This window comes from Megascapheus bottae, chromosome 3, assembly GCF_031878675.1.
Source record: "Megascapheus bottae isolate mThoBot1 chromosome 3, mThoBot2.hap1, whole genome shotgun sequence".
Taxonomy (NCBI): domain Eukaryota; kingdom Metazoa; phylum Chordata; class Mammalia; order Rodentia; family Geomyidae; genus Megascapheus; species Megascapheus bottae.
This window is the reverse complement of record NC_143511.1, coordinates 10,724,026-10,743,421: the sequence shown is the minus strand read 5'-3', so window position 1 is coordinate 10,743,421 and position 19,396 is coordinate 10,724,026. Positions and strand designations below refer to the sequence as shown.

The following is a 19,396-nucleotide window of genomic DNA, read 5'->3' as shown; positions in this document are numbered from 1 at the left end:
AAGAGGTTGGGACCCTAGTTTTCTTAGCAAAGAAGTGACATGTTTGAAAAATTTTAACTATGACATTTCTTTAATGATCCAAACTATCCTATAGAAATCGGTATTCCATGCCTTCAAATTACATATGGAACTTGAATCCAATCAGATAATAAATAGCAGCCATTGTAATTTTATTCTAAGGGAATGAGTCCACTTACTCAAAATTACGTATCATACATGATTTCTGATTTAAAATTTAACTAATACAGTACTTTCAATTGTATGTATGATGTTTTATATCTACTTGAGGAATATGAACGAGTGTGTTCTGTGTTGTCACGTAGTTTATGTTGTGTTGGGAAGACACTAAGACATCACAAAACAATAGACAGTCACAGTTATTGCAACCACCACATAGAAACCTAGAATAAAGGCTAAGAAAAATCTAAAAAGGGTGACAAAAAATACAGTACAAAAGAGATTAGAAATAACAGATTAGATGATTACCTTTTGTTAAGATGATTATTTAATCATTTGTTTCTCAGAAATTATTGGAACTACAACTTGACTGATATGGCATACAGAGAGATTCTAGACATAGCACAAAATGACTTCTATATGAAGTTAAAAAAGACAGTGAATACAGAGTTGGTTAATACAGTGACCCAATACAGCTATTCAAGTTCCAGGTTCCTTTCATTTCTTTTTTTTCCATATATTTTTATTGTAATTAATAGAATGGTTACATTATATACGCCAGATATATGGTGCATTACTTCACATATATTGATACCCTTTCTCGTGTCTTGGTCCCCATTTCCCTCCCCCAACCCCAGACCCTCATCTTGTTTTCCTCCCTTCCCTATCTGACTTCAAATAACGAAATAAGCATATATACAATATATCAGATAACCAGGAGAAATACTGTAACAATATGAGATAACAAAGGACAGCAAAAGAGATGAGAGATAACGTAGTACATTAAGGACAACAATCATTCATTCTATGGCTTTTGTTCCTTTCATTTCTTTGTCTTGTGTTTGCAAACTTTTGGTCCAAGATAACTGTTCCCTGTCAGAGAATTCCTCAGCAATTCTAGCCCGATTCTGTACTATGATGTCAAGGTTTTGGTGCATTTAAACGCAAATAATTGAATGCAGATCTTTGAGAATTTTACATCAATTAGATGAGGTACGGCATATTCCAATTTACTGCTCACAGTTTTCTTGTCAGTAGATAATTTATGAATGAAATATTTTTTATAAAAATTGACATGAACAGGTTAGAAATGTCTATTATTGATTATTTAAAGACAATATCACCATGTTTTACATATTATAGTCATTATGATTTGTTCCCTTATATGTGAATTGGAGTATTAGCTATCAGAATTAAATATTTAATTCTCATGATAACCTTATATATTACTTTTTATTCTCTTTCTTTCATAAGAGAGAATACTGAGGTTCAGCAAAATAAGATATCCAAATTCAAAGACTTTTAGGTGGGAGAGCTGGCTATAAGCCCAAGCTATTTACTTGAAAGTCAATACTCTTCTCACTAAACTACACTGCATGCCACTTAAAAAATAATATATTAGTATTCTGAGATTAGTAGAGAAGGCTCAACTGGACACAGATGATAGATCCAATAAATGAGATTTCCTTGGCACACTTGGCATTAGTAAGTAAAATTATTTCTACCACTAGGATATTTCAGAAAATTTTACAATTCACTCTATTGCTACCTTGTTTTCTAATCTGAAAAAAATCTCAAAGTTAACAGGAAACACTTACTGCTTTCCAGAAATAAAGTAAAAATATATTCAACCTGCTTATATTCTCTTTCCATGAATTTCCTTAGCAATTCTTTACTGACTTTCTTATATAAGGCAGACAGCCTCATGAAGGCTTCCTGCATTGCCTAGTGTTTGTGACTAACATAGGAAATGGATCTGACTTCCAAATAAAATATATAATATTACCAACTAATATATGAAAAGTGTCATGAAAACAAAACCAAAACAAACAAGACAAAATCTAAAAGTTAAACACCCAAGGAGAAAAAGAGTTTTAAAGGATAACATTATTGGTGAAAGGAATTTGGGCATATATTAAATGACAATTTATAACATAAGAACTATACTGTCAAACCAAGAGACATATCTGACACAAAATATTCATAAGAGGTAATTCACCTCACAGAAGTTCTAAATTTATTATTGGAACAAACTGTTATTTAAAACAATATCATTTACCATATGTTTATATTGGGTAATGTACAGGGGAGTGTTATGCATACAGACTTGGAACCACGATGCTTAAAGAGAGCTAAAGATGAGATATGGAAAAACAAGAATCCTCCTTTCCCAAACATGTCTCCTTTAACTGTTTCCCATTTTTCTTAATACTTAATACCATTAGTACTGAAATAAATTCCTGTTTTATAGAATATAAAAATCCCTCCTTTTGTGTATTTAGATGTATATTTGGGATTACACAGTGCTTAAAATTTGGAGGATTATGTGTGAGACTTCAGATTAATATACCACAACTTCCTCCATAAAATTCCATGCCAGACCTCTGAGCCTAAGATTATCAGTCAGTCACCTAACTAGAAGATCATCAACTGGCTGTACTGACTTTCCGTACGGGGGAGGTCAACACCCTAATGTCTTTCTAGGGTACAAATTAAAACTCTAAATAGAGAGGAAGCAATCCACTTTCTAGTGAGGGAGGAATCTGAATTAAGCACAAGAGAGAACAAGAAGTTTTATTTACCAGGGTGAGTCACTGATAACACTTAAGTGGCCATAGACAAGGAGACATAGATTTGAAAATAGATATAACACATAGGAACAAATAAATGAAAAACAAATGTGAATTAGGTATTTATAATGGGGGAAGTAATGGAGGGTTACTGAAAATAAAATTCATTCAACTGCCAACAAATATGAAACAAACATTTACTTTCAATCCTCAATGATAAATTTAAATGATGGATGATAACACAGGGTGATCACATCTGGGCCCAAGGCTATGAATGTGTGTGTATACATACATATATATATACAGACACACACACACACACACACACACACACACACACACACACACACACACACATATATATGTTACTAACTTGATAATTTTAGTTCTACATACAAGGTTTTATTCTCTGAAGCTCCAGCCTCACCTCATACACTACATAGACAAATTTTAAATGTCAATTCAGTGTTTGCTGAAATTCAAATTTAATGTGCAAAACTTCCAAATTTTGCCACTATCTTTTTCAGAAAACAACTCAGTTCCTCTCAGTTACTGAAGCCAGCATTCCTTCTCATGCCCTAGAGTCTGACCATTTGCTAACACCTCCATAGTTACTTCCATTTTCTACAACACCATTGTTTCTCAGTCACATCATTGTAGGTCTTTCTTAATGGACCTTAATTCTTTGACTTCTAACATTTTCTCTCACTCCCATACACAAGCTCTTTCAACATGATATCCAGAGTATTTCACTATCTATGTCAGATAATACTACTCACTATTTGGCTGAACATTCTGTTTGTCACCTGTGTGTCTCTCTTCCTTTTTATTTCTTACATACAATGCACATTACACACACACACACACACACACACACACACACACGCATGCACACACACACACACACACATACACAGAGTGAAATATGAAAGTTCTATAATGTGCAATAGGGTCCCGGATGCTCTGGTTCCTTTTAAATTTGAGTTAATCATTCTACTTACTTCTTGGTCTTTCCAAATTGCATTCACAGAGTGATTTCCTTGCTTTTTGTCAAAACGAAAAAAAAATCAGGAAGGCCCATTTTGAGATCTTTGCAGTTAGTTAGCTATTCCCATTTCCTACAATGCCCCAGACTCAGATATCTTCATTCCTAATTCTCTTCCAGTATTACTCAAACTCTCACAATACATGAAACCTATTCCTATCGGAAACTGCTTTCAAATTTCATTGACTGTGCAAGAAAGGGATAGAGAACAGAAAACATATATAAATGAATAAATCAGAAACAAAAAGTGTTGTTTTAAGGATTCTATTGTGGGATAGTGTAGTCTCATCCAGTTCCAATCTCAAATTGTTTCTCAATCAGCAATGTAAAGGATTACATGAAGATGTTGAAAAACACTCATCATTTGATTTTCTATTCCTTCTCTTGTACCCAGGACAACATCGATCTGCTTTCCAGACTCATCTTTCCCTTTATTACTTTTTAATAGTTTTATTGCATCAATGTATTTTAAGATGATAATTGAGTTGTACTTAACTTTATACAGTGAGCATGACAGTGTACAAAACTTTGAAATGTGTGGTCACTAAATAATAAATTTAAAAATATTGTTGGCTGGCCCTGCTGTTTATTTAATCATGACTGATTGGATTCATATTCCATAGCTGTCCTAGGTTGAAAATTTTATACATTTCCTATTCTAAGTAGTGCTATTCCTGCTTCAGTCTCCTTGTAATTATATCTCTCTCTATCTCTCTATATCTATCTCCTCTCTTCACACACAATCCCAGCACTCAGATTGGGTGGTGTTGGCACTATATTCTCTTATCTTGATATCATGGGAGAAGATTAATCTGAGATTTGATGTGGTAAAGAATATTAAGCTAGCATCTACTGATATGTAATCATGTTTGGTACCTGTTCTTTTTGCAATAGTCTCCTCTTCCTTCCTTCCTTTTTTCTTTCCTTCTTTCACTTCCTCTGTGTTGGATGGCTTAGTCTGTGATTAAGCTTCTAAACTTGCATATTTGAAAACTAGAAAGCTATTTTTCAAGTCAAGTGATAAAATAATTTTTCAGTTTTGTGATCTTTCAATATCGTTAGCACTGTAAATCAGCTATATAATTTCCTAGATAATTGATTCTGAGTCCGAAATAACCTGATTTAAAATGACCTTTGGAATGTTACCTGTTTACAAGTTGGGGCTCTGGATAATGCATCTCATAGCTCAATGCAAATAGTTTTTCATTATCTGTTGTTATGGATCATCTGCTTCATTGCTCCTCATCATTAACATTGATAATGTTACCTAACTGTATTACTGCTTTCAAGCATGTCTGTTACTTTTGTTTTGTTTCATTCAGTATTCTTGGATCTTCAAACATTTTCAGATTGATATTTTAGTTCCTTGTCTCTGAAATTAAAACAAACATACAAAAAAGCCAGAACATCTAAAGTCACTAATGACCTCTAGAAGATACCAGTCAACAGAGAAGTTTAAGAGACTATATCTCCTTTATTGAACAAACTGTGTTCACTGGGAACTTAGGTAGGGTATATGGTTAGGGTGTCAGGCATCAGAGGGGATCTAGACATAAAGAATGCTTTCAAAAATTTATTAAATACCAACCAAAATCCTATTATATAGAAGGCAAACTTTAGATGTCAAGAAACCCACAATGGTGATTCATGCTCTAATGATGCGTACATTCTGACATGTATGATGACAGAAAACATTTTAGAGAGTAGAATGCATAGCATTCTATATTAGTCATATGGTAGTGACACAATGGGTTGGCCCTAGAGGGAAATTTCAGGCGTGATAATCGTGTGTGTTTTCCATGAAGACCTGCAATTTCAAATGAATTAGATCAGGGGACAATGAAGAACAGATGTGAAGGCTCTAAGTGAGAAGCAGGCTTGGTGTTCCCAAAGTAAAAGATATCACAAGAGCCTTAACTATAAAAGCTCCTTTTAAAACTCTAGGTAAAACAACCAACAATGACTGTAGAATTAAAAAATATATGAAAATTAGACTTTTAGAAAAAAGAAAGTGACAACAAAGGATGTCAGTTAGCACAATGATACAGGCGTGTAGAAAATAGACTATGTAAATAGAAGAATGCACCTTGATCTTTAAAGCTAGTATGGATGAGGGGCTTTTGTTGTTATGGTATCAGTAAGTGGCTTTTACTGTTTGTCTTTTACTATGTGTGCAAGCACTCTTCAAATTATAACAATGAATAAAATTATTTAAATCTTTAAAACATTTCTATGGGACAATATTATGAAAGTATATACTTGAATGCATTGGGGAATTTCAGCACAGAGAGGTTGAGAAATTTCCACAAGGTCAACTAATAATGTGTGATACTTCAAGAGTCTAAATAGATATAGTCTTATTGGTAATTACAGTACTGTACATATTTAGAATGTTTTTTGTAATCAATTGCAAAATTGTCACTGGTTTCTCATCTCTCTGTATGAATAGCTTTCTGCAGTGGGGCATGGAGCTACTCCCATTGAGAGGCTCAGTTTGTTTCTCTACTTTATGACTTGTTTCAGACATGGAATTTGCTTTGGGAAATGAGACAGCGACAAATATGGCCCAAGAGGACTGGACAATATCGATGCGAGGTTACTGGCCTTTACTTGCCATAGAAGAAAAGTAGCAAGGACTAGAATGCTGACATTGCCAGATGAGCGCCAAATTCTATTCTTGTTAGTATCACCACATCACAAGATGTACCACCAAGCCAAAAGTAATTTAAGAAAAAAAAATCATATGTGCTTTCTGTTAGATTACTCAGCCAACACTTTATTGAGCAGTTGTGTCATTTCTTAAAGTTTTATTTATTTTTACCTTTTATTTTTTATTGTTGGGGTAATGTATAGAGGGGGTATATTTACATTAGGTAGGCAGTAGGTGCATTACTTCTTACACATTGATACTCATGTTTTTGTCCCCCTTTCTTTCCCCCCACCTCTTCCTAATCATCAAAACAGTTGAGCCATTTTAAGGGAACCTGGCCCAAATAGCTGATTCACAGAACTAAAAATATGGGAACTGTCACATCAAACCATGACATTTTAAACAGAGTTGATTATACAGTGACAATTAACTGATATGTAGGGCCAAAGTAAAATGTCTTCCTTTGGCTAAAAATGGCTTAAATGGATAATATGTCAAAGACAAAACATTAGAAGGAATTAATTCAACTGTGCTTTTCTCATGATTGAATCTGGAGCCAGTATCTTGGTTTTAATCAAATAACACATTAAAGACCACGACATTCCATAAAGCTTCATTGGTGAACACAATTCCGGCCAATCCTGTTAGTTTTTCTTTGTTTCTTTTTTTTCCCCTGAGTTTTGAACCCGTGGCTTGGGTTCTGTCACTGAGACTTTTTGTGCTCGACTACTGCTCTACTACCTGAGCCACAGTGCCAATTCCGATTTTTTTCTGGGTATTTTATTGGAGATAAGAGTCTCCTGAGCTGAAGAGCTCAGGAACAGTGCCCAAGCCCAGAGTTCAAGTCCCATGAATGACCCTCCTCCCCAAAAAATAAAGTGCAATTGTTGGGGGCCGAGTAATGAGCCATTCTAATAACTTTCTGCTGAGACCTGTAGTAGGGGTAAACAAGTGGACCTCTTTATCCTGCCCACCTATTGTGCTGATAGGCTCCCGCACCCAATATAAGGAGGGGAGTTTTGGAGAGAGAGAGAGATTCCTGTCTTGATGAAACTGCGTGGCGTTTCTGTTCGTGCTCCGGAGAAGCAAGGCTGAGTGCTGGAGGACAGTGGGCCCTCTCCTCTCGCGGCTTGGACTAGTTGGGGTGTGCTTTTCCCATCCCTCCTCAAGAGGGACTGGGGATGAAGGACCCTGACATGCAATCTTACTATTAGACCTGGGCATGGTGGCTCAGGCCTGTAATCCTAGCTACTAGGGAGGCTGAGATCCAAGGATTGTGGTTCCAAGCCACCCCAGGCACTAAAGTCTGTTAGACTCTTATCTCCAATTAACCACCAGAAAACTGAAAGTGGCACGCACTGTGTCTCAGGAGTTAGGGTAGTAACCTTGAGCTGAAGAGCTCAGGGACAACTCCCAGGCCCAGAGTTCAAGTCCCATAACCTACAAAAAAAGACTTTTTTTTATGATTCAATGATTTACTAAGTCATACATGCAAAACATACTGCTAACTGCATTAGCAAAAGATCAATGTAAAAACACTCCACAATTCTGCAACTGTCAATTAAAAAAACTTTTGTTCTAGTGGTTGAAAGGTCCAACACTGTGCTCCTGCCAGTGAGTTAAGGTGTACAGAACCGGGTCAGCACTAGCGGGTTACACAACTCGGACCCCGGGGGACATGGCAGAGCGCGATGGGAAGGGCCCGCCTGGGGAGGGAGGGTTGGGATTAGTCACATGACAGTGCTGGCAATCTGGCAAGACAGTGAGTGATGTTAAGGTTCATAGTTTTAAGAATATCTAAAATATTTTAAAAACTGTAAAGCTGCAACACATGATTTTTACACCTAAGTTACTAGAAAACTAAGGAGAGCACTTCATAGCTTTGAGTAAAGTAATGCGAAAACAGGAATGCACTTTTGCTAATCTACGAAGGAAAAAAATTTCTAATGCATTATTTGAAAGATTTTATAGTACAAGTAGGAGGCATATTGCTCATTAAGGGGATCTATAAGAAAAGCACTTCCTAAGTTAGTAAGGAGGGAGTGACGAGTTCAAGGGTGAGTGCAATGCCCATGTGGGGAGGGGCAGCAGGGAGGAGGAAAGGAACAGCTTAAGACAAGACACTGGCAATGCTGATCCTGCTCCTCTGCTGCGTGGCAGAAATGAACCGTGAAAAACCTTTCCCGGCATGCTCTTTTCAGTGGAGTTACTCCGAGTCAGTGTAGTGTAAATGAACCTCCACTTCATACTTTGTCAAATACTGTCTTCATCCTGCCATCACGTCGTGTGTCACCACTGCCCGCACTCTCGACTAGAACAGAACACATCATTAGAGGAAACACCGCACGAGTCCTGTTCCGGTTCGCCACGGAAGTGAGGCAATTGATTTTTGTTGTTTTTCAGCTCACTACAAAATCAAAGACTGCTCTAAAGAGCTGAGTGTCACACTCGCTCCTCCACGAGGACGTACAGTACAAGGTTGGGATGTGTTAATGGCAACCTGGTGCAGAAGAGGCACAGCGGCTCAATGGTTAGCCAGGCGTGGCCTTCAGGAGAGCCAGGCGCCTCCGCCACCAGGAGCTCCGGTCTCCTCCAGGACCCGGCTGGGCCTTTTGACAGTTTAGTGCTTAGTGTTCTCAGCACATCACAACTTAGTTTGGAAGGTATTTTGGCAACTCTTAATCTGAGCAAGAATAGGGGCTCTTGAAAAATAAGGCTTTTAGAAGGTTTGTCATTTTAGGGCTAAAATTTTAATAGAATGTGAGTTTGAACGCTTACATTAAAAAGAAAACTTTAAAATTACTGATTGGTTCAAAACGGTTTTATGGAAAATTAATCGGTAACAAAAACTTGGCATTGAGTGCGAAGGCTCCACTGTTTTGAGCAAAGCGTACAAAGGGTCCCAGGGGCAGGAGTGGAGAGGAGCGCGATTTACAAAGGCAGGCATTTTCTCTTCCGCTTCTTGAAGGGGGGGCGGGCAGAGCACAGCGCGGATGGCTTCATCGAACACTGTCTTGAGGCCTCGCTGGGTGAGAGCAGAGCACTCCAGGTATTTTACAGCACCAATCTCCTTCGCCATGGCTAACCCCTGTGGGTAGGTGATGGGCGTTAGCTTCTTCTCCTTCAGCTTCTCAATCGTGTCTTTATCATTTTCAAATGATGCAGGACTCACAAGGGAAAAGCAAATTAAGAAGACATCTGTTTGCGGATACGAGAGGGGATGTAATCTGTCATAATCTTCTTGTCCAGCTGTATCCCATGAGCCCAGATTCACTGGTTTTCCATCTACCATAACATTGGCAGAATAGTTGTCAAAGACAGTAGGGATGTACTCTCCAGGAAATGCATTGGTGGTGTAACTGATCAGCAGGCAAGTTTTACCTACAGCTCCGTCTCCCACCACCACACACTTGATGGCCTGCATCGGGGCCGCTCGCTGGTCAAGATGGAAACCGCAGGAGGGTAGACGCGCGGCTGTAGGCGGCAAAGCACGAGGTGCCGGGGCCACTGTCCACGCCGACTAAGCCTCGGTGGACTGGAAGCCCAAGCCCCACAGCAGCCACCACCCAAAGCTGAGGAAAACTGCAGAGAAACAGCCAAAAAAAGACTCTTAAATAGCAAGGATTATAGATAGTCATGAGCCACTAGAGATAGGGGGATACTTTAAAAAAAATAATTTCAGTGTATAATCAAGTATTTCAAAACTAAATACTGATTATGAATGGTTATATTTGCTACAACATTAACCTTATGTGATTTTACAAATGTTTTTATAAACACTTTATCCACAAAGTTCATCATGGACAGCCTTTGAACAAAACACATATGGCATTAATAATGCTAAAGAAAACAAATCATGTTAAGAGCATGTCAACCATCTCTAATAGAAGAATAAAGAATTAAGTTATTTTTAGTACTCAGAAAAATCAGATACTGGGCTGGGAGTTTGGCCTAGTGGTTAAAGTGCTTGCCTAGCATGCATGAAGACCCGGGTTCGATTCCTTGGTACCACATACATAGATAAAAGCCGGAAGTGGTGCTGAGGCTCAAGTGGTAGAGCTCTAGCCTTGAGAAAGTCCAAGGACAGTGCTCAGGCCCTGAGCTCAAGCCCAGGACTGGCAAAAAAAAAAATCAGATACTACATTGTCTTCAAGATTTGCTTATCTATCAACCTCTGATCTGACAGGATTTATACAAATATTTCCCTCACAAATGTAAGGGTACTGAGTGAACACCCATTAAACATGAATATTAATCAGCCTCCACTAAAGTGAAGTACAAATTTATATTATTACATACACCCTGCTTCCTTAATACTTTTATGCTTGTATGATTATGTGACCTGTTGGTAAGATTCAGGGAGAGGGAACCAGTACTGTGCTATTACATTTCTGGCAGGAATTACAGGTATCAAGAGGACAAGATAGGACAAGAATCAATTTTATGAAATCCCAGAGACCATTATTGTAAGGTTAAGGAGGAACATTTTTTTCAGACATTCCTCATGTCACAAAAAGCATGGGAGTAAAGAAAGTGAGAAGTACAGTATGCTGTTGATATGGAACTGAGAAATCAAATTATCTCAAGATAGTCACTTCCTAACCACTTGTCAACAACTCCCTATGCATCTGGGTTTCAAGAAATCCATCCTGTCTCATGCACAAGAGAGGTTGGGCAGAAAATGCGAACTGGGAGTTTTCATTAAGATGAGACACATGATTACATACCTCTGACATAATTTTATTTCAGAAGATTCATTTAAAGTGTTATGCTTCAATGCCATGCTTTTCAGTTATAAGGACAGAACAATTACTGTTTCAATCTGAGCGATAAACGTCCATCCTATCTCCTACACTAAAAGTAACTTTCAGCTGATACAAAGGCAGAAGAAAAATGATTTAGATGAAAGTACTTACTATCCATGGAAATAAATATTATGGAAATTATCACTAAAAATAGACATTATCTTGCTTTTCCAATCTTATTATTAGAATAGTATGGCTAAATCAATGTTTTCCAATTAAGAAAATATTATATTATATAATCTAGACTGGGTTCAAAGTCATAGTCTTGCTGCATCCATTTCCCAACTGCAGGTATTATACAGCTGTCAACCACCAGGCTCAAGTTTGACTGTTTGTTTCTTTAAATAATTTACCTAGGCTATGGAATTGTATTAATAGAAACAGAACATGAAGACAACCTCTTCTCTTCGTCATTAAAAAAAATTCTATCTTGTTAATAGCATCATTATAGGACATCTTGCTTCTTCCCTGCTGAGGCAGTTAGAAGAGAATTTAGGAAGGAATTTATTATCTTTGTTGAATGAGACTTCAGAGGTGGATTGACAAAACAACCCGGCTTTGCTATTTCAGCAGGAAAATATGTTTTCTATTTCAAAAATAAAAATAAGCGTAGTACAATGCCATATATACTTTATATTGCTTTAAGTTGGATTAAATCCAAGCATACTAACTATCCCTACACAGTATTGTTTGTTTATTTATTTTTATTTACTATAGCATTTTCAGGGTAGCCTGGAACACATATATTTATGTATAATTTATATTACAATGATGTAATTTGTTCTCTCTGCACAGACAAATCTTTTAAATTGGGGCCGGGAGTTTGGCCTAGTGGTTAAAGTGCTTGCCTAGCATACATGAAGACCCGGGTTCGATTCCTCGGTACCACATACATAGAAAAAACCGGAAGTGGTGCTGAGGCTCAAGTGGTAGAGCTCTAGCCTTGAGAAAGTCCAAGGACAGCTCAGGCCCTGAGCTCAAGCCCAGGACTGGTAAAAAAAAATCTTTTAAATTTTGTTTTATATGTAAGAAACTATTCTAATTCAAATTCTCATTTTTTTCTTCCTTCGTTCCTTCCCTCCCTTCCTTCCTTGCTTCCTTCCTTGCTTCCTTCCTTCCTTCCTTTCTTCCTTTCTTCTTTCTCTCTCCCTCCCTCCTTCCCTGTTTTGCTAATTGGCAATAAGAGACTAATACAAATATAAATCCACAAGATCTATAAAAGCAAGGATCCAATTTTTGTTGAGTTTTCTTCAACAAACATTATTCAAGTTATAAAATAGCATTTAAACTTGTCTTCTTTTTTAAAATAGTTTTTTATTGTGATTAATAGAAGGGTTACATTATATTCACCAGATAAAAGGTGCATAACTTCACAACCATTGATGCCCTATCTCATGACATGGTAAACTTTGTCTTCTAAACTGAGATTAGGGAAGCCTGATATTATAAGGGGTACCATATACACATATATGTATATATACATATACACATGCAAATATATGCATATATATTCTCTTATTTCATTCCATTTTATTTTGTGGTACTAGATACTAGCCTTAGTCATGCTAGTTTAAAGCTCTGTCACTGAATTGCACCTCCAGCTATTAAAGAATACCTCTGTTTTGAACTCTACAAACGGGACAGGCTCTGCTACTTCAATTCTCTTGAAGTCTGCAGTATTTTGCACATCCATAATCTCATGGAAAGCAAAATGTTTACTGCCCAAGGTTTTGAACTTGAATGTGGCTTAATGGTAGAGTGCTTGTCTAGCATGTACAAAACCCTGAGTTTAATTCTTCAGCACCACAATAGAAAAAAAGAAAATCAAAACAAAATAAATAAAACCCAGAAGTGGCGCTGTGGCTCAAGTGGCACAATGCTAGCTTTGAACAAAAAGGAACTCAAGGACAGGGCTCAGGCCCTGAGTTAAAGCCTTAAGACTGGCTCTAAAGTAAAAAAACAAAATACATATACATGGAACTGAAGTTGTGGCTCAAATTGGTAGAGCACTAGACGTGAGCTGAAAAGCTCAGAAAGTGCCAAGGCCAAGTGCCATGATTGACAAAATAAATAAATAGATAAACTAATAATAATAGTTTCAATATATTTCAAGACTCAAAGCATAAGGACAACTGAGATTTGATTGCCATTAAACTTTGTCTATTTTACATCAATAATTCATTTTATATGCTATTTGTCTATGTGATTTTTTTTTGCCAGTCCTGGGCTTGAGCTCAGGGCCTGAGCACTGTCCTTGGACTTTCTCAAGGCTAGAGCTCTACCACTTGAGCCTCAGCACCACTTCCGGCTTTTTGCTATGTATGTGGTACCGAGGAATCGAACCCGGGTCTTCATGCATGCTAGGCAAGCACTTTAACCACTAGGCCAAACTCCCGGCCTCTATGTGATTTTTATACACAAGAAAAGTTATGTCTCTACATGTAGCAGAAACTGAAACAAGAGAATCTACAAAATTATTAATTTTAATCAGTATAAATTTTAGTTAAAATTAAGTTCTGATTATTAGTTTCTGTTTCTTTTTGGCCTCTCTTGCTGCAACAAAATGGATTGGTTTGCTTTACATCTTTAATGACCTGTAGCATTTAGAAAGTTAAGAATGCGTGTAGTCTGGACTGGGAGCAAAAATTCAGTTTCTGTAGTTACTAATGTGTGAGGCTATTTCTATTTCTATATGAACAGCCCTATTTCTGCTTTTGGCTACCTCTTGTGTTTGCTCTGTTGTCAGTCATTTGCATATGTTTTCACAGGAGGTAGAATCAATGCATTAACCATCTACCATATGTGATTTTCACCATATGCGATTATCACATACTGCCATTTTTTTTTCCTGAAAAGAAACACAAGTGTCTGAGATGTATTCTACTCACACATTCTATTTCATATGTAAGATTATTCACAATTCTCTCTAGGCCCCAGATTCTAACCAGCACCAAGGCTTTGGACTTTGAGATGAGATGCTAACAAGTTGTCAAAAGAATTACAGCAGCTAGGTCATTATTCTACCACTCACTGTTCACACTTGTCCTTATTTCATCTTAATGAGGTGTCAGGTTTCTGCAATCCAATCTGCATCTACTTGCAGTGCAAAAATTTTAAAGATGTTATGATAAGGAAGTTCACTGCTCCTTGCTTTGGAAAATAATTTCTGAAATCTAGTTCCTGTAATTCTTTAGGGTAAATGAAACTGGAGCCTAATGAGCAAAGTTATCTTTAGTGACACATATATGTTAACGCCTGAAGTAAGAAAAGCAGATTTTTGTTAGTTTGAAGACATTGATTATCTGATCCAAGATGTGTAAAATCTATGCTGTCACTGTTTCTACTTCTGTAAATTGTTGAATAAGTTTATAAAAACAAGGAATAATGCATCACTTTTTCTTATCTGGCTATCTACTAATATTATCCTGAGTTCTGGAAATATTGTTAGGAGGACAAAACTTTGCCACTTTCTAAGTTGAAAGTATAAATTGTCTCAAATCCTATTCTTAGAGACTTGCAATTATTTTTCTAAGTAAACACCAAGAATTGTTAAGTGCAAAGAAATAGTAGCATAAGGATTTCAGATGATTTTTCTATTTGTTTATATTTGCATGCATTAAAAATAATTTAAGTGCACTTACGCTTGGAAGTCAGATAATGTGACGGCACATAGAACATTTCTGTAATTTTTCTAGTTTTAGACTTGATTCACCCATTCTTTTACTTGACTATTAAAATACACAATCATACTTTTAATAATCATCATTCATATTTCAAAAATTAAATCCCTTAATCTAGTTTTGTTGTATATAAGCTATTGAGTAGAATTGCAGAGACATTTGAAAGTATAGTTTTCAGGGCTTGGAGAGTAGGCTAGTGGTAGGGTGCTTGCTGAGGATGCATGAAGCCCTAATTCCATTCCTACGTACCACATACATAGAAAATGCTGGAAGTAGTGCTGTGGCTCAAGTGGTAGAGTGCTAGCCTTGAGCAAAATGTGTCCAAGGTCAGTGCCCAGGCCCTGAGTTCAAGCCCCAGGACTGGCAAAAAAAAAGTAGGGTTTCTCAGTATTTTGGCCTTGTGGCACATGTAGCCTATTGTGCTCTTTTGTATAGTCCAGTCAAATAATATGTTTTATTTGCACTCCAGCCAACTGAAATTTCATTTTCTACCAATTTCCACTTTGTCATTTTTAAATTTCAGTACTGGAACTGTATTCAGTGCCTAGACACTGTTCTGTCAAGACTAGGGCTCCAATATTTGCACTATAGTTCCACTTCTGACTTTTTGTTGGTTAATTGGAGAGTTTCATTAATTTTCCTGCTTGGGTTGGCTTCAACTCTGATTCTCACATCTCAGCTTCATAAGAGGCCAGGACTACAAATATGCTCCAACAGTACCAGCCTAGTATTATTTATTTTAATACAATTTTAAATTTATAAGGCTTTTACATTAGCTCTTTGGTTTTGTATGTTTTTATCACAGGTAAGATATAATCAAGTGACATATTTTCAATTCTCAATTTTTTATTGAAATTTATAGAATCTTACCAAATGTTTATGAAAGGTTAAGATATAATACCACGTAACATACTTTCCATGTTCATTGGCTTCTAAGAAATAAACACTATGTTATTTTTTATTAGCACACTGTTCTTTCTTAACAGCTACAAAATATCCCTTTAGTATTTTTTGATAAATGCTCAAATCTTTCATCTTATTTCCCCTCCCTGCACCCTGCCTGGAATTGTATTGATGGAAACACTGCTTTATAAATCTCACTTACTGGAGCATAATAATTGTGAAATCAATGGCTTAGAAAAAATGCATCTATCCAGTGTCTCTTTAATAACTACTGAACAACAAATTCTTCAGGGAAATATTTTTCCTATTTTCCACAGGATGATCTGAATCAAAATATTTTCATTAAAACTAATATGGAATGGCAGAAAGTAAAGAAAAGGAGAATGGTTCTTGTTTATTTTACTTATTTCTGCCACATATGTATTGATAAAGCAATTCTAAAAGATGTATGCATGATGTAATTCTGCAAAATTGACTTTTCTTCTTCATAATCACATGTGCATTCTTACATCTGCGCAATACTCTTTTTAAATACCTACCTGCAGTTAATTTCAAGTTCCTATTGATCTTTTGTGGCCTACACAAGTAAAAGGGATGATAAAGCAGACAACTCAAATTATCAGCATAGAAAATAGGATGTAAAAACTTGGTCATGCACATGCCTTCATCACTGATAATGGATAGTGACAGACACCAGATTTAAAAAATGTCAACAATTTTGTAATCCAGAATATATATATATATATATGTGCTGATTTTGGAGCTTGAACTTAAGAGTACAGGCAGTGACCCAAAGCTTTACTTCTTTTTTGCTCAGTTGGTTAGAGCCTTATCACTTAGCCACAATAGGAATTCCCAGAATAGACCATACTGTAGGAAAAACATTGTCTTCCTGCTTTGTGAAGTTGTAAATATTATTTATTTGTTGTACTGGTACCAAAGGTTGAACTCATGGTTCTTGCTTTTGTTTGACTTTCATGAACATGGGTCTTCTACCATTTGAGTCATGCTTCCAGTCCAGTATTTTCCTGGTTACTTGGAAATGCGTTCTACAGAGTAGCTAAGATTATAGATGCAAGTCACTGGCTTAAATAATGGAATAAACATTTATATAAAACTGCAGTAATTAAAAAAAACTACAAAAAAGTACAAATAGTTTACCACATGGATAACCAGTAAAAATACTTAGAAGTCAAATGAAAGTGGTCAAATTGTGAGCTTTATATACAATGCTAAAACTTGTTTCTTATTGTGTGTGTGTGTGTGTGTGTGTGTGTGTGTGTGTGTGTGTGTTGACATGGAGGCGACATACAGTGGAAAGTGTTCTTATGTATAATTCAATGTGAATAGTAACAGTAAATTCTACAGAGAATTTCTGAAAGAGATTTAGGCAGAGAAACAGATCAAACTGGGTCATGTTAGACAGGATAAATATTATGATTCCTCCTCTTCTGCCACAGAAAAGAGGAAAACCACAATGCTACATTGCTGAAGCTCTTTGAAAACTGGCACGTACTTTTAGACAGAAAAGACTTGAAGTCTTTTGCTTCCTTTTTTTTAAGGTTAGAAATGGGCTTTTTGTCAAAAAAATGTTCTCTGTGATCATTCTAACTAAATACTAACTAAAATCGATCTCAGGTCTCCATCTCATATCTTTCCAAGTAGTTGACTGGTTTATAGAGCTCTTATTGACAAACAGCAAAGTGGCAATTTATAACTCTCTATGGTTAAATGAAAATAAAAATACAAAAAGCTACTTCAAGGGGAAAAGCAGTTTTAAAGTGAAAGATTATTTTCCCCATGCAAAGAAAACCCTAAGTCAGGACAAGTCAGAAAAGGTAATGGGAGCAAAGAATAAGTACTTCTGACTACTTCAAACTTGGTAAGTCTGATAAAAATTCAAGAATTTCTTCTTGAAATTGTTTTGATGGCCCTCCTATGATTCTCTAGGCATTGCCTTGTGGAATTCTGGGATTTTTATTCCTGTCAAGAATTTGTCACTCCTAAGTGCTGTCGTTCTTCCAAAGGTGACTTGGAACCACATCTTTAACCATCTTCATTCTGAAAGGCTCTTAAACTTCGCATCCAGTGACTTCCAAGTCAATTGCTAGAAACCTATCATACTGAAGAAACTTACACCACAGAAAATTGCCAATACTCTCATGTACCCTTACATTTTCCCACAGAGCCAATTGTTTAGCTTCTGTTTGTAATAACCACCGTGTATATTGCTACTGAATCTAGCCACACAGATTGTTTATTAGATGCACAATAAGTGCCCAAATACAGCCAAACTACTCAGTGTGAATAAGAAATATGTGAATAAGAAATGGGGAACCGGGCGGGGATGGCTCACTCTTGTAATTCCAACTACTCAGGAAATTGAGATCTTAGGAGCGTGGTACAAAGCCAGCCCAGGCTTTGTTCTACTATCTCCAATTAACCACCAGGAAATTGAAAGTGGCTCAAGGGGTAGAGCGCTAGCCTTGAGCTGAAGAGCTTAGCGATAGTGCCCAGATCCTGAGGTCAAGCCCCACTACTGACCATCCCCCCCAAAAAAAAGAAAGAAAAAAGAGAAGACACAGGGAAACATGAAATGAGTTTTGAGTAAGGGAGGAGAATAATGGGAGGGGTGGATCTGATAAAGAAACAATGCAAATTTAATGGGCATGTTAAGTATTATCCCTCTTGTGCACCCATTTGGAATTTAGAAAAAAAAATTACAAAGTACTATAGGAGTGCAGAGTATATAATGTGTCATTGTTCTATCAAATTGTTTAAACATGACATGGGATGGTGAGTTGTAAGTGTGTCTATGTATCAATGTGTGTATATGTACCAATGAAAATTAAATGTAACTCTTCATGTTCTAATTGCTAAAGAAGCAACAATACACAGAAACATATCTACCCAATGTAGACAATAGTCTCAAAATCTAAAAGAGAAATCAAAGTGGATAACAAGTCTTCTAGAAGATGATGTATTTGAGTGAGTTTACAGCTGACAGCCAACTAAGAATAAATTTCTATGATAGAAACTATTGGATATCTAAATGAGAAATATCTCAGAAATTCCTAAAATGCCATACTTGCCCCATATGTCAAGAGCCAAAAAATAAATACCTACAGGGATTTGAATCTTTTTGATCCTGATGGGATAGAACATGGAGATGAGTGCAGTATCAAAAGTAAATCATGTGTTAACACCCAGAACTCCACATGTCGATGTCAAATAGGTGGTGTGATTCATAAAAATTTTTGTCCATAGCAGAAAATGTCTTTAGAAAACTTTTTATAGAGATTATTAGGGTCACTCATGAAAATATTGCATATCTAAAATATTTTCAGAAGTATCACAATCTGATTTTGTTCATGCTTTTGATATAGCATTAGGCCAAAAATACACATCTTGAAACATAACTGTAGATTAATCTGTAGCAAAATTGATTTAACCTCAAACATCATAGCACATGTTTGGGAAGTGGAGTAAGAAAACCCATAAGCATGAGGCCACCTTGTGCTACATTATGAGATTCTATCCCTAAACAAACTATATATATATATACT

At 36.5% G+C, this 19,396-nt stretch overlaps 1 pseudogene; it reads right to left on the bottom strand.

The window, feature by feature from the left end:
* Positions 1 to 9,292: 9,292 nt before the first annotated feature.
* On the bottom strand, positions 9,293 to 9,876 carry LOC150064929 (ras-related C3 botulinum toxin substrate 1 pseudogene; annotated as a pseudogene).
* Positions 9,877 to 19,396: the final 9,520 nt, after the last annotated feature.